Raw genomic sequence first — 16599 nt, 5'->3', positions numbered from 1 at the left:
ACCATATGTTGTTCCTTTCTTGCTTGGGGCGCTCCTTTGCACCTCAGGCCCCCATTCCTGAGGCTAGTTTGTCTGGATAGTTGGGCAGTTCTGATTTGCCGGCTCAGCTGCCAGTTTAGCAGTTGAATTTGTAATTAGAATTTCTGATCGCCTTGTTTGGCATCAGAGTTCTCGGCAAAACTTGGTGTTCCGCCAGAACAACCAGAGAAGGGCAACTATAAAGTTGTAGGAATTAGAGGAAACGAAAGAGACCTCAGACATAACCAGCAGTTATCATTAGAGAAGACTAAAGTTCTAACTGGAGAATAGGGGAATTGGCTTAAAGTGCAAGCATTGCTGATGTGCGCCTTTTTGAATTCCTATGTGAGGGTTTTTTTTTGGAGGGGATGGGGAGCTGGTTTGTTGGGGTCTTTTGTGTGTGGCCTACTATAATCATGAGTGCTCAAGTTCACGTAAGATGTATATCCTGCTTCTGTAATTATGTAGTAAGGATCTCCAAGTGATGAGATTTATTCAGCATAATAGAATGACTTTTTATTTATTACCTTTACATTTACCTATAAAGCATTACATAGCATAATGAGTGAACTTAATAGCAATTAATTATTGGACCACAAATAATAAAAAAATGTTTCTTATATTTTCACCATAAGACAAAAATTAGTTCTATGAGACTCGCTTTGTCATATTTTTACAGTGAGTTCAGAACTTCCTACAAAGCTTTGTTTTTTTTTCCTAAGTTGTGACTTAAGTTTCAGTTATATCTCCTTATTTACACTGAATTTAATCAGTGATGTAAGAGGAGAGATAAAATTTATATTTGGTGTACCCAGCAGTATTATTCAGAAAGTTGGTAAAGTTATTGTGAATAGGTTATTACAAATTTCAGCAAACTTTATGCTAGTGAAGGTGAAAAGCAGCCTGGATGTGTGTGTTTGGACTACAGCTCCCAAGATGCTGCAGGCAATGTTAGGCTGGTGACTAGCAGCCCCCTTTAAGTCTCATCCTGAATGAGAACAGGAAAAACAGTAAAATCCAACAATAAGGGACAACCAGTTGGGTGGGGTATTTTAAGCACAATTATAAGAATATCAGGAGGTGACTTACTAACTCTCAAGGGCAAGGAATTTAATTTGATGCACGGTCTTATTCTCTGTTTCTTTAATGAGCAAACTTCATAATTTTATTGTGCAATTAAGAAATCTGAAGTTTTTACATAAGTTATAATAAAATATAACTACAAAATATAGTTGCTAGCATTCAGAAAATAAATATAAATACTGCTCTTTCACTAACTACCTCATAAAGTCAGTGCACCTTGATTTTGTATTGCTAAATCTTTTAAAGTTAATGTGTTATCATGATTTCCAGTATGTGGCACTAATACTCAAGGTAGAATTGTTTGAGGAGGAGGAATTAATTGCAGATGGGAAAAGCAGTTCAGAAAATTTGGAATTATAGTGCCAGAGGATCTTCATTTAGTTCCTGCTTGTATTTTGTTTTGTAGTAATAGTTCATTGCATCCCACATGACAATTGATACTTTAAGCCAGATCTTGCTCTCTACACAAGAGCTGTTTATGATTGATCTGCAAGCCAGAAGCAAACACTGCATTCTTTATTTTTCTTCAGTATTTCTTCAACACAGAAGAATTCCCAGTGATGCCATCAGAAAATGTGTGCCAGGGTAAAGAGGCCTGTGGCTGTGTGAGGCATGGAGAGAGGGTGTGCCTGTGCTTGACTCATCTTTACTGCTCCAGTGGTTGATCGAGACCGATAGTAAGAACTGCAAGGTAATGTGCACTGGAAATCATGCTGATATCTAGAAGTCTCAGGATTTGACTAGTGTAAGGAAATAAAGCCAAATCTGTGTAATCCTCAAGAAGCCTGCAGGATATGTGGCAGGAACTTCAGACTGACAACTGTCTAGGTCTTACTTTTCTCTGCCTTGCACTTTTATAGGCATTTACATTTGTGGAAAATGTGTAGAACATCACTGTGGTTTGATAACATTTTACAGTGACTTTGCTTTACAGCAGTGTGGATAACCCTACAAAGTTCATTGCAGAAGAGAAATAGACTCCAGGCATCTTTTTTCAGCAGAGTCCAACCTTGCTTAAAGAGATACAAATCTAGGATTATTTCAGTGAATTCCTGTACATCATCTTATGTTTGTATAACAGCAGGTGAAATTTAGCTTTTTGTCATGACTATCCATAATGTATCCAAATACTTCGGGGTTTTTCAAAGTATTTTAGCTTAGTTGCCTCAGAAGCAAGGATTATAACATCAAAGTAGATAGAAACAATGAATGCCTTTTATCTAGGCTCTCATATTGGTTCAGATGGCCATAGTATCTCAGCAGGACTTGCAGGTGTAGGTGTAATGCAAACTATGTGCTTTTCATGGAAATATCACATACTGATTTACCGTATGTGACACTGTATATAATAACTAGAGCCAGACATTAACACAAATTGTACATGGGAAAAAACAGAAGAATCATTTGAAAAGTGAGGCATGAAGCAAGACACCAAATTATGATGCCTTCTAATAAGCAAAAGCTAATTTAATCAGCAACAGTCTGGAGAATCTGAAGATTCCTAACTATTGCTTTGTGGTTTTTAAAAGTTGATTAAGATGGGATTGTTTCACGCAAGCGCATTCACCTTTTTGGTAATATAAAGCAATGTAAAGTGATGAATACGTCAGGACAAAACTGAACAGAATGATTTTTTTGTTTCTCAACAAGCTGCATGTCCCCATTGGGTGGCTGTTGGCCTGCTGCTTTTGAACAGTGCCATACAACTGCCAGTCAGTCTCCCAGACTGCAGTGCCAGCTTTTAGATGTGGAGCAGACTGGCAGTGACAATGGGTTATTCATAATGTCTGTGTTCCTCCTTGTTTCTTGATTGCAAAATGCATGTTAAAGGTTTTATTTTTCTTGTTTGCAGAAAAGGTCTTAAACGTTTGTGTGAACTAAAAAAGCATCTGTAGATGAAAAAGCAAAATAATCATTAATACTCATTCACTCAAGAACTTTGTATGACCTCTCAACTTTCTACTTTCTTTCCTAAAGTACTTGGGTACTTTGTCAGTTTTAATACTTCCCTTTGTTACGGGGATGCTGTGAGTATAAATGCACTATCATCCTCCTTCTGCAGGGAAAGAGCTAGAACACAAATGAAATGCTAAACCCCACTAAGGGTCCTCAGTGTTGCCATACCTGATCTTTAGGTTCTTCCCTCAGACTGCAATCCAAGTGCTAAATTATGTTTCATGTAAAATGTACTAAAGACAGATACCTTCCACCTGGATCTGCGACAGCATAGCCACTGCATGGGATATTTGTGGTGGGCTTAGTGGTTGAAAGTGGTTGAAACTGCTAAGGAGATATGTCAGAGACCTGTCTGTGACTCCACCAAGGCAGTCACTGGGATGTATGTTCCAGAATCTTCTTTTGGAGCTGGTGTGTTTAGCGTGTCCTTTTGTGGAAGACCCATGACTTATTTTAGAACATGACTGGAGGAAGAGGTGATGGTGCTTGCTGTTAATGTACAGTCAGCTTTCCATCACCAATAGATGACCTGACTAGTTTTTGGAGAGGGGAGGGGGGAAAGAGTTCATGCTGAGGTTCCAGCTGGCTGTATGGAATAATAGCAGCTGGGATACACTGAAGAATGGGGAAAAAACCCCACATTATATTAGTGCTGCTTTGTTCTGAATTGTAAGTGGTTCCTGTGAAACCAAATTGGAAGACTCTGGTCCACTTTCCTTGTTTAACTCGGGCATGATATGAATTCACAGAGCCAGATTAGGTGTGAAGGTGGTACAGCAACATTTGCCTGAAACTGGTTCTGAGGTCATAGTTCTGCTGGGCTAAGCCAGACCTGGCCAGAACTTCAGTGTGCCTGTAATGTGCTTGTCAAATATCTCTTGTGTATGTATGTCTCATTTGGCTCAGATCTGGCAGAATTTACCGTTTCAGGCTTAGTGCTTGGTCTGTAGTCACTTTGGATTCTTGCAGGGCTTATTTGCTTGGCAGCTGGGCCAAACCTGACCTGGCTCAGTACCTCTCATCTGTAGAAACAGCTCCTTACAGTTGAGAAGCCAGCTTAGCCTGATAAACAGAACATCTTTGTGTCAGCTGAGCCTTACCATTATATGAGGCATTTTGTTACCCTGTGCTTCCCACTGCTAGAATGGAAATTTGGCTATCATAGCTGAGCAGGTAGCATGGAGTACAGGTCTCTTGTTTTTTGGTCAGATGCTCTGTCTTCAGCCTTGCAAGGTCCAAATTCCTATTGCTAGCTTTCCAGGAGGGTGCTGCGTTGCCTCATTAGCAGTTTCAAACTGTGATACCATGCAGCTAAGAATCATGGCTCTGTGCAGCCAGAGGTAAGGAATGCAAAAGGCAAGCCTGCTGATTAACCTACTCCTCTGAGAGAGAAGAGCCCCAAGTCTCTAGTTCTGCGTACGCATTCTTTATTGGGTGAAATAAGGCAGTCATGCCAGTAGAGCCGTAAGGGAGTGCTAATCAGCGTTCTTACAGGAGTTGTGACACTTTTTGTGTTACCTTTTTGGAAGCCCATTAGTCTTGGATTCTTGGCCTGTTTTACTATAGCAAGCTGTTTTCACTTGACATCTGGAAATGTTTGCTGTAAAGTGGGGGGTTGTGGTGTAACCACATCTATTCTGTGCAGCGTTTGTTCTACCACTAGGAGAGGGCATAGGCAAACCTGGGGGCAAGGACACTGGCATCAACATCAATGTAGCAGGTTTTGGAATACAAACTAGAGTATCATTATTTCTACTGAGTTTCAATAAACAAGGTATTGGCTTGGATTTCTAGATTTATGTATTATTTTATCACACACAAAAAAAAAAGAAATTGCTATAAATTTTATTAAATGGTAGGGAGGAAAAATAATATAGTATTTGCTGGATGGGCATGTTTGCAAAGTAGTGGTCACTTTTTTCATTAATTTGTTCAGGTCATTACTATGACAAGTATGTACTTTATCATCCAAAATGAGTATGTAGAGCAATGCAATTGCACAGCAGCAAGAAGTCTTATGCAGAAAAATGTGTGCTTTTATTCAGGAGGCACCGATTTATACAGGGAAGTTTAGGATTGCAGTGTTCTATCTGAATATTTATTCACAGAAAATCTGTATTCTAGGGCACTCACACTACTACTGTTCAGAAATATCAGCTGCTAAATTACAGCATCAGCACACATCTGTATTAACACGCTTCATTTTAAAGTTATTGGGGTGGTCGATAAGATCTTTGCATTATTTGATAATCATTGACATTACTGTAACAGATAAGTTCATGGCAGTTTTAATAACTATTGTAAGAATTCTGATTTTTATATCACACACAAATTTGTAATCCCTTTTTCTTCCACTTACGTGGTTATCTTGGAGTGCAATTCTTCTTTCTCACCACTTTTACACTGGGCACAGTGTCTTTTATTTCAGTGCAGCAGAATTGTAGCCAAGAGGTGCATCAGGCCCAAGACATCTTCCTTGCAAGTGAAACTGAGAGGAATCAGTGTTTCCAACTGTTGTCAGGAAAAGATGTGGTATAGTGCAGAACTTGACAAGATCTGCAGATGATGAGCTTTCCTTGAGTCCTGATATGTCAGCTTATGTGTGTGGGTAGTCTTCATTATTTATTCCTTTATATGAAAATTAGCTATGGCACCGGGAATACTGGCTAGGAGGTTGGTCAGGGAGGTTCCTTCTTGCACGACGTAAACAACATATAAGAGCATCACTCCAGGAAAGTCTTGGTATTTTGTATTTATTAATGTCTTGACCCTTTCAACTATAGAAGGCTTTTAGGGGGAGAGTTTTATTATCAGTCATGATACTTCTTTTCTCTGAACAATCAAGAAAAACAGAGATAGAAGACTGTCTAGCACTGTGGGATGCTCGTGGTAGGACAGAATTAATATGAGCAAGTCTCAGGTATTTTTAAACTAGTGCCTTTAGGAAGCTGGTCTTATGCTACCATTTTGATTGCTTTCACATGTGATCAAGTTGCAGCATAAGCTGTATTATATTAATTGACAACAGCTAATCTGTCTAGAACACAGACTGCATAGATATCTTTATCCTAGTTAGACCTTTGATCAGAAATTTTTGCTTTTTGAGACACACAAAAGAATCCAAACATGAAAGACAACTGGAGGAAACTAGGCCTTTTAAGCCACATTTCTCAGAAGCTGCTTATTTTCCATGGCTTGTTTAGATCTGCCTTAAACAAAGCTGTAAACACAGTTTCTCTAAGTGTATGCTGGCACTTTCATGCTCACTGCTGCTAGCACGGAGGTAGCCAGTCCTATCCCTGTCCTGTGTTGAAATGGTTGGGCTTGCCACTGTCTTCTCCTGTCACAACTACAGTTTTCCTGCCCCAGGGTTCCCCAGCTGAAGTGGCTGTCACTTACTGGAATATTTTGGTGCATAGTTAATGGGGTCATGAGAGACTGATCTGAGTTGCAAAGGTGCTAGACGACAAATGCTGGAACTGGAAAAAAGATGGAGTGGATAATGAATTTTTGGTTTTGGATGCATCTGTGCACCCAAGGGCAGACTGTGTCTGTGAATTTGATTAAAATGAAGTACTGAAGGATACTAATAGCAGTGTGTTCATATTCAGATGTTTGCATTTTCTGAATGTTAGTACTTTCTATTCCTTAGTTTATCTCATTGAATTTCACTGTAATAATGTTCCCAGTCAAAGCCAAATCACAGGAAAGCCAGAGGATGCCAAAAGTCTATAGTTTCTGCTACTAAGGAATGTTGTTATCTTTCAACACAGACATCCTTGACATCAGCTAGTCTAGCTGCAATATCGCTAATGGAGAAGCACAAGGACATTAATAATGGGTTTGGTATTGTCTGACAAGGCACACATCTGTCCTCTAGAAGGACGGAGAAATAAAAAAAATGCTTACTCAACAGTGTATTGTTCAGAATCATATTCATAGCTTAGGAAACAAAAATCATCATTCACCTCTTTCCGACGTTTACATGATATGACAGTGTAAGGGCCTTCATAGAAATAATATGTTCTGATAGGGTTTTTTTAATTTCTGTAATGCTCTGGCATATAGTACATTAGGCCTGCTAAAACCTGAGCTTATTTTCTGCAGCTGAAAACCACAGTGGAGTAGACACACCTAAGAGGAAGGACAAAGCTTGGAAAGTATGGAGAAGGCCCTGTGTGATTGTCTTTTACACTAAGTGATTATAGGCATGTTTAAGTGGCTGGGTTCTGCAACATGATGCATTTCACAAGCATTTAAATGGTTGGTCCAGAAAAAGGCTGAAGACTTTTAACTCCCACTGACTTGAGTGGGCTGATCCTTTCCTGGGATGAATCACTTAGAATAAAATCAGTAATAAATTACTTACTGGATGATTCCTGTCTCCAATCTTTTTTTAATACACTGAACAATTTTAAATTTAATCTTCTAATGTATTGGCAAATTTTCTAAGTGTATAGAAAGGATTCTTTAAGGATAGGCAACCCAGTTTTCCACCATTTACATACGTTAGACTCAGCAGCATGGCTGACACAACGTCGTGAAATGAGTGTAAGATTCTGTCATTGTGCCTCTTCCTAAGAGTCCGTTAGAAGCCTTATTCCCTAATGAAAGCTCCTCACTAGTGTCTTCCCCTTCTCCCCATTCATTGACTGGATTTGTCCCCATTGTGCTGCCCAGAACTTTCGCATGAGTCAGTCTCGCATGCTGAGATAAAAGCAAGTTGGTAGGGTTTGATATGATAGAAAAAGATGAAGGTTTTAAGACCATCTGTTTGCAAAAACACAAAGTTTTTGTATATTTAAAAATACTCGTTGGTCTTATCTAATAATATTTCATAAAAAATATGTCCATGACAGACCACATTTGTTCTTAAAAAAGCAAGTTTGGGAACACTGATGGTAAGATTTTTGTTCAGTTGTGGTAATGAGTGGAAGGTAGGTGGAAAGTTTGTAGTTAGAACTAAATTTCTGCAAACGGTAATTGTGAAAAAATTAGAAGCTTAGATTTGGGCCATCAAAGAATATTTGTGGGAAGCATAGAGCATGCATTGACCGTCTGCATATTGGTGAACTTTGCCTTCTGTGGTTCCAAACACAAAATAGGGCTTGCTGTCCTCCTGCCATGAAAGATGTAGTGTCAGAGGTAATGTTATGCTGAGGTTTCACTCCGCTCGGATCAAGCTATTTCTCTCAATTACAACCCAGCAGAACATTTACTAATACGATGTTGCCAGAGTTTAAATAATTAAAAATGAGCTGTCCTCAGGAAATAAATAAAGTACACCTAATGGAGCGTTATCTTTTGAATATCCTTTCTGTTCATTACTTGTTTTGTCATAAAATTCAGTTGCTTACAATGGCTCGTTCAGCCTTTTTGGAGAATTGTCATGATACAAGTGTACTACCTTCTTCCTGGTTGCAGGAGGATAGTAGATTTTGAAAATAATAAAAATGAAGCCCTTTATTATATAAACCTTTTCAGTTATAGCACTAAAAGCCCTTTTTAAAAGAGTGAGAATCTTTATTCACACTGTACGGGTGGGGAAGCATTTTGTGAAGACTCATCCAACAAGCTAGTAGTATAGTTGAGTTAAATAACTTGGGTTTCCTTAAGTCTTAGCTCACTGCTTTAGTCATGAGGACAACCAGGGGCCCTGCTGCTGATCTAGTTACATTTTCTCTCAGGCAGATGGTGATTCTGTATAGGTCTAACACTTTGGAAACAAGGGGAAAAAGGAAGAGGGAAGATCCTTGTCTTCTCTCTTGTTACCCTGCTTCCAAATTGTGGAGCCAGTCAAGATTCAGTCAAATCTCCAGTCTGACCAACAGCAACCAGAGGGTGAGGCCAGTTCAGGCTCAGTGTCAGTTGGCTGTTCCCAGGTGCAGAGCAACAGTGCAGCAATGTCACGCCTTTGCCACATGCTGAAACGGAGAGCTGTGCGTGTTGCTACATCCATAAGGAAATCTCACTATTCCAGAGTAACTGTTCTGATGAAGATTTTTCTCATACATCAACTCCATTATTTGTTGAAGCAGCATGTACTTCTCGGTACAATTATCAGTTCAGAGTCTTCCTTCTGTTACACTTAGAAATTCATATTTTTCACAGGATTTCTTTGGTTGAAATGTGTACACTGTGCTTAATACGTTGATTCTTCCTACCTTTACAATTTGTTTGCTCTTGAAGGACCTAGATGTAATTTTTTAACTTAGTTGTGGGCAAAGTTTCTTGCCTTTATTCTTCTATGAACAAGCTGGGCTTCTAAAGCCTGTCTGTTGTCTTCTTCAAGGACACCTAAATTTGAATGCACCTAAATTTCAAGAGTGTTAAATTTTACTCCATAAAGTTTTAACTAATTGAATTTGAGAAGCTAGGTGCAGAAATATCCTAGTTGCAGCTGCTGGTTTCTTCTATTTCATTTCAGTTTTGAAGTGTGGCAGAGTTCAAATACATCTAACATATTTTCATCAGAAGTTCAGCACAAAACTCAGTTGTCATGGTAGAGCCATTCCCATCCAACTTTTACATAATAGCTAAGTGGTTTGAGCAGCTACCTTGGTTCACTTCCTCAGTTCTTATTTCATCTCTGAGAATTGTGCCCTTTCCTTTAGGTTGTAAAATTATCTGAGTGCTAATGTTTTCCAGTATGCTCTTTGAAAGTTGGCTTATGTGCATTGAGGAATCCAGAAATCCTGAGGTCCAAAGAAGAGCAAGTAAAAGGGTGCCTCATCCTGATTTGTAGTTGGTGAGCAGGGGTGGAAGATGCTTTTCTTGTTTTTTTTTTTTTTTTTTTTTACACAGAATTTCTTCATTTTTACTTAATGGTGTAAAGAAGAGTGGTGCAGATGCTAAAGAGTCTTAAAGCAGATTTCTTTTTTATCTTACTTGTGTTTTTTCTCTGTCTAATTGTGGGAGAATTAACCACACCCAAATTTCTCTAGCTCTGTGATGCACACATCATAGTGTGGTCAAATTCACTGTGATCACGCAGTGTAAAAATAAAAAAATGCTTTTTAATTTGTTCTCTGATGTTTGGCGAATCATGTCATCTTTGGGCAGAGTATAGTTGTCAGTAACACTAAATACAACTACTAATGTGTTTATCTCTAATGACATAAACACAAGAATTCTTTTACAAATGCATTGTTAGGGAAAAATAAGGGTATGAGAGCTAATGTGAATAAATATAATAATAAGTAACTTTATATAACAATAAATTAAGTGAAAAGGAATAATGAAAAATACATTCACTCTTGTCTGAATACCAGTGTGAGCTATTTTAATGGAAATTTTTAACAGAATTGGAAAAAAGAGAATAAAACCAGTGCCTGAATTATTAAAATCATCAGAAACCAATTTGCTTCAATTACAGACTTAAAGATGCTCGCAATGCTTTGATTAAGAAGAAAATTAGGAAGTTTCTTATTCACCTCGGCAGGCATCTCTGCAAAATGGAAGGTCCCTTGTGCTCCTCTGAAGCCATTTAATGCATATATAAGCATGGATTCTCAGAACTATCTATAATGCATATAGTGCTTTCTGCTCTCAGTGGCTTTTTTCCCACTCTCTTTACGTCATTTGCCATTTGTGAGGGTTGCCAGGGTAATGACCAATCATCCCTGGAGAGATGCCTGCTAGTAAGGACAACATAGGCTTTCTCTTTTTTGGTGTTCTGCAGTATGTATTTGAGAGCTATTCTAGCATCAAGCTTGCAGAACTTTTGTTTAGTTAGTAGGGAGTGAAAGTTTACAGAGTATGAAATAACAGCTTACAACTATTGAGGTAAGTGAGGATTTTTCCTTTCTATTTTATTAACAGCTCTGCATTTATTCAAAACATTGAGCATCATTACCAATTCTTTTTGCTATACGTGTGGCTGACCTTGAAATTAGTAATAGCAGAGAGGTTTTGCCTAATTTGAACAAGGAAATCTTAGTAGTGCTGCATATACAGCAGGTCAGGATTCTATTCTCTTTGTAATTACAAATCCTGCAGCCTTTCTCACCACTACATTCGCCATATACATCCACTCATCCCAAAAATATTTTCAGAAGAATTAATTAAAATCAAAAAAAAACCACAGTGTGTTGTAATGCAGATTACAGAGCATTAATTGTGGTTGCCTCTAAGGCAAATGGTAAGTTCTGAATAGTCTTCATTGTACTGTATGTATATAATAGGCCACATCAACTGGAAACTGAAAATCCAGAGTTGAGCCCTATCCTATAACATGTTGGAGATGTTGAACTCCTGTTGGTTTTAAATTTTGTCTATTAAATAGACGCTTGCAGGCTCATAGGAGAACTCTTTGCTCCCCTGTGGGCAACAAGAAAATAGAGCCTCCAAATTGCAGAATTTTTTTCTGGAACTGACCCTATCAGTCGAAGCTGGTGGTGATAAGTACCTTACAGAATGCACCCGAATTTTGTTCTTTTTGCATGCGAAGGCACATAAATAATACGTAGGTGTCAAAAAAAATCCATTCAGAAGGTCCCAATGACCTCAGAAGTTTCTGTGAAGTATTTACATGTAGTCTGGGTTATGACATGTATGACTGAAGTGGTTGGTTTGGTATATTTGTTGTTGTTGTTCTAAATGAACTATCTTGGAATTATTTTGAGTCAAGAGCATGTTTGTCGGTACAGTCCCCTGGTTATGTGCTGGTTTCCTGGGAGAAAGGGACAATTGATGAGGTTGTTGTATTGTTTTTCTGTAGAATTGCTAAGGTATCAAAGTTCAAATAGTAACTGACTCATCAGTATTACTATTTGCTGCTTAATATATTTGCACCTATGCATGTGCTTCACGTCCTGGTAATCTTACATGTCATGATGGGCACAACACATATTAACCAGAATAAAGCACATATATTTATTTCACTCTGTTTCCTGCTTATTGCAAATACATACAGGGTGTGAGATTGACTCACACTTTCCCCCAGTGGAAATATTTGGGGCATTTAATTTAGCATCATAAATTCCAGTTGCTGGATTTTAGATGTTACTATGTATTCAGATGTGTTTATGATAGCTTTGCATTATCAAAACAACAGGAGCACAGCGGTGAGTCTGGATGTGTATATATGAGAGAGAACAGAATTGAGAGCGACAATTTTAGTCTGAGGTGAAAATGATCTTTTCATCAGGCTGTTGAGAAAATATGTTTGTTCAGAAAGTAGCCTGTTTCCTCTTTCTAAATATCGTTACTGTTTTCTTGACATTTCTGTTCTGGATATCACTTTTAAGCAGTTTACGATATGAATAATAGTTAAATGCTTACACTGGAGGAAAAGAAAACTCAGTAAGCTCCAAGAAAATTTATCATTATCTAATGTTCTTGGTTCATCAGCATTCTATATTATCCCACCATTTTTAGTAATCTGGGAAGCAAAACCACAAAAAAGATCATTTTGTGTTATTCTAGGTGGTGTCTTATGACAGAAAAATAACATGAAGACAACTAGATAAGGCAAGTTAATTAGTAAAGTAGATTTTCAAATGAGAGATTAAGAGGTAGACTTTTCTGGAGAAGATGGTGGGTAGCAAGCCTCTGTCTTTAACTTTCTGTTCACCTTTTTCCTGTCTCCTTCATCTCTCCAACTTGAACATGCTCTGTGACTGTATTATGCAGAGAATAGCATTTAGTTTCAGTGGGACAGAGAGATAGAAGCTGAAAGGAGAAGAAGGGAATGAAGTCTTGCAGAGTGAGTTATTCTCAGTATAATGTCTAACAACAATCAGGGCAAGGTATTTGTGGCTCTGAGAAGTGATGCGGGAGATGGGCAGTTCTGCAGCAACAAGTCTGAGAAATCAGGAGGCAAAATGGCTGGGAGTAATGAAGGAAAGCTGTAAGGTTAGGTGGAACTCAGTAGATTTAGTGGTGCTCCTACTCGGAGTGCAATAAACTAACCAAGTAGTAAAGAGCTCCAAGGAGCAGGCTGGGAAGACACAGGGTTCCTGGAGCAACTCAGTGAAGCTTGATTGAAACAGGGTTTGGGGTGGTAAAATGGGGAGGATAGGTTGTAATTTGTGACTGTAGATTAATGAGACCATTTGATGAAAAATTTACTATTTTTTTTTTTCTAACCAAAGCTCTATGGTTCTGTATTTTGTTGCTGTTTGGAATCCAAGCTGTTACTGTATTACCTGGGCCTGACTGTCCACTGCTCTGAATAAGCATAGCTGAATTACTTCGGGGATCTGGTGACAGAACTCCAAAACTCTGATGTGAAATCATGAAATGAATGTATGTATTCAGGGCATTAGAGAAATAATTTAATTGCATGAACTTAGTTAAAGTGGCACCAGAGGGCACAGCAATAGTTACAATATAAATGTGTGATTTTAAATTGCCAGTTACTGGCATTTTTGAGAGTGGTAAAAATGTGCTTTATCATCAAAAGCTGCAATCCAGGAACACAATAAAGGCATGCAGAAGGAAAGTTACTGTTACTTAACCAGAAGTATGCATAGTTAGGAAAGAATGAAATTTAGTATGTAATACAATACTTTTCAACGTCTCTTTTAAAGTGCATGTTAAGGTTCACTATGCACAAGTAATTAGAGAGAAAGTGTCTGGTGGTTTAAAACAGAAGTGGTTGTCAAAAGATGGGCATTTTAAAACACTTTACTAAAAGCTTCCAACTGATACTTTTAGTCCTCTTTTCAAATTATATGAGTTTCACTGCACATCTGTAGGCTCTAAGTTTCAAAAAGACATAGATGCTTTTAAACATCAGATCACTTATTCCTGGGTTGTTACATATTTACAGTATGATTTTGGACAAGTCCATTAAACACTTTAGGGCTTGCTTCTTTCCCTTGCAAGCTGGGAATAAGTAGTATTTACCTCATAAGACTGTTCACTTTACCAGTTATTCTTTGTGTAGTGTTTTGAGTAGTCATGTTCAGGGCTTAGTTACTTAGATATGCAAAGTACTACAACACACAGGCCTCTGAGATCCCCCAGTACATCATGTTTTTCTATTGTAGTTACAAGGTCAAGTTGAAATAATCGGTATGATTATAAGAGCTTGTATGAAAAACTTTCCTGGAGAGCAACATCTGTTATCTGGTGGTAATAGCAATTCAAAGGAGCTCTCTGGGAAGAGAATACAGTCTGTCTCACATGAACAGGATGACTCAGTAGTTCACATTTGGAAAGAGAAACATTCTCCAGGCCTCACAAACGTGATTCCGGAGACTCATTACATGCATTATTACATGCTTTGGTGAAGCTCTCTGACACAGCACAGTGTGAAAGGTTTCTGGCAGCCATGATCCTGTCTTCCCCAGAAACAGAAGTGATACCAAACCATCTGCAGTGCCAGTGCTGCAGACCGACTCCCATCCCTCTCCAATTCCTCAGTAGCAACGCATGTGGCTCTCATTTCACATGCTTGGTAATAAAGCTGAGGAGCAGCTAAGGACTCTTAATTGCTGAAGTCCCAGAGCCTTATCAATCCTGACACAGGTTACTTTGTATAAACTATCCTGCCACACAGGTACCTGTTTATAATTAAGTGTTTAATAGCTGAGACTATAGCTTGGGTTAACTTGTTTAGAGAAATTATACTACTGTGATGAGTATTATGGGCTATGGACGTGTACATGAAATTTCACAAGGATTTAATTTGATTTCCCATTTTATCTAAAATTTAAGTCAAATTCAGTCCCCTTATAACATGACTGACTTTGCTGTTTCAGACCTACAAATCAAAGTAGCTTCATCTTGATAAGTGAATTGTCATCCTACCTTAACGTGGTGTTGATTGATGACTGTGGTTCTGTTCAACTGAACTACATATGGGTGCTCCAGTCTGTCTACTTTCACAGAGGCTTGCATTTTGCAAAAATTGCCCTATACAAATAAAACGACTCCTAAGTGCTATGTAGTAACATTATGTGAAATGCTATAGACCTGAAATACTGTACAGTTTAATTGAGTGCAATTCCTATTGACTTCAACAGGTGTTTTATTCAATTAGGGACTGCAGAGTTTAGATCATTGCCTTTGGCTTACATCATTGCAAATATTATTATTGATGCTTATAAAGCTTTCAGGCATCTTTCAGGCTTTTAGTCCACAAATTGACTGCAATGTGAAAGTCTTGCTCGGGGGTAAGAGTACTTATATCCATCTCATCTTTCATTTACTTATTCCTGAGTCTTTCTGTGCTATTCCTTTGGGAGTGCTCATATAAAATATGCAATTTAACAAAGACGGAGAAAGTAGGGTTGTCTTAATATAGCAAGATTCAAGTTTTACTTTTGCACATTAGGAGTGTGCCTTATTTTCTTGCCTAAAATGTAGACGTGAATCTGATTAATTTTAATTCTCATAAAATGAAGAAATTAAGGCACAGTAAATTTAGAATGAATATTGAGGAAAATTAACAGTTTCCCAGGGGTGAGCATGGATACACTGCTTGAAACTTTATACTGGTTGAAGCACTAGAAATTTTAACAAAAGGAACTAACCTGCCTTGGCGAGAAGGGGCCCGATGGCTTGAAGAAATGTTTACCTTTCTAATCTGCGTGCAATATAAAGCCAGTGCCCAAGTTACTCTATGTGAGTAGCACAAGCAGGCCTTGCGTAGCTTAATTCTGACCACTCAGCCTCGGATCACAGTAGGAATATGGATAGGATAGCTATCCTTATGCTGGCTCTGTGTCAGGCCCAGAAAGAAATGGAATAGTTTCTACTCTTTTCCATTCAGTGCTTTGGGGAAAAACAGTGAGTAAATCATCTCACATATAGTGCGTGCAATTGCATTTCATACTTCTTTTTCTCTAGAATCAGCAATGAAACATCTAGAAATATATATGTGTATGAAGTAAATGAAAACAAAAGAGGTTGGTAGAGATGGGCACAAGTACTTTTAAGACATGTATTGTAGAAATCTGAATGCATTTAAGGCAATGTATTCTTACTACAGATCTTCCCAGAAAAATCTGCAGAAAGAGCTAGGAAAACTCACACATATACACATGCATATTTTTAGCTCTATTTAGTAAAAATTGAGAAATGTATCTATGGGGAAAATTGATACACATCCTGGCTAGAACACTGACTATTTAATTCTGTCATCCTAGGTGAAGTAAAATCAGGCTTTAAAAAAAGGTAGCTTCCTTATAAAAGGCATTTTTTTTTTTTTCAGCAGAGAGCACAATAAATGTTATCAGGGAAAGAAACAGGCTATTTAAATTCAGGCAGCATAGCATCTTCAGGCGGAAGGGCTATTTTTAACTTCAGATGTAGCTTAATTTAGAAACTGAGCAGTTGAAGTCCCTTTTTTTTCCTCACTCCTTCGACTGGAGATTTTTTTATAATGGTTGTGGATATCCTTCTGTGAAGATACTGAATAGAATAAAAAATACATTATCCTGAGCTTCAAGGTCATGAAAATACACAGCTAAACAAAACAGATTTGCAGCAATATTGTCATACATGTGTAAACACAGAGATTAGATTAGATTGATGCACTATTTTGTAAGCATAAGGGCCACTTTGGCAATTTGCCAGGAAGTTGCATATAAT

General features: G+C 38.1%; 1 protein-coding gene across 1 annotated transcript in view; it reads left to right on the top strand.

Annotated features, from left to right (window-relative positions):
- Positions 1-1631: 1631 nt before the first annotated feature.
- Positions 1632-16599, top strand: part of GNB4 (G protein subunit beta 4) — a 75869-nt gene continuing 60901 nt past the window's right edge. The window contains exon 1 of the mRNA XM_033006395.2: positions 1632-1792. The gene's annotated coding sequence lies outside the window, so the exon portion shown is untranslated. The remainder of the gene's footprint in view (positions 1793-16599) is intronic.

This window comes from Tyto alba, unplaced genomic scaffold (genome assembly GCF_018691265.1).
Source record: "Tyto alba isolate M040663 unplaced genomic scaffold, T.alba_DEE_v4.0 Super-Scaffold_10, whole genome shotgun sequence".
Classification (NCBI taxonomy): Eukaryota; Metazoa; Chordata; class Aves; order Strigiformes; family Tytonidae; genus Tyto; species Tyto alba.
Note: the sequence above shows the minus strand (reverse complement) of the source record. Positions and strands in the feature narration are given on the sequence as shown.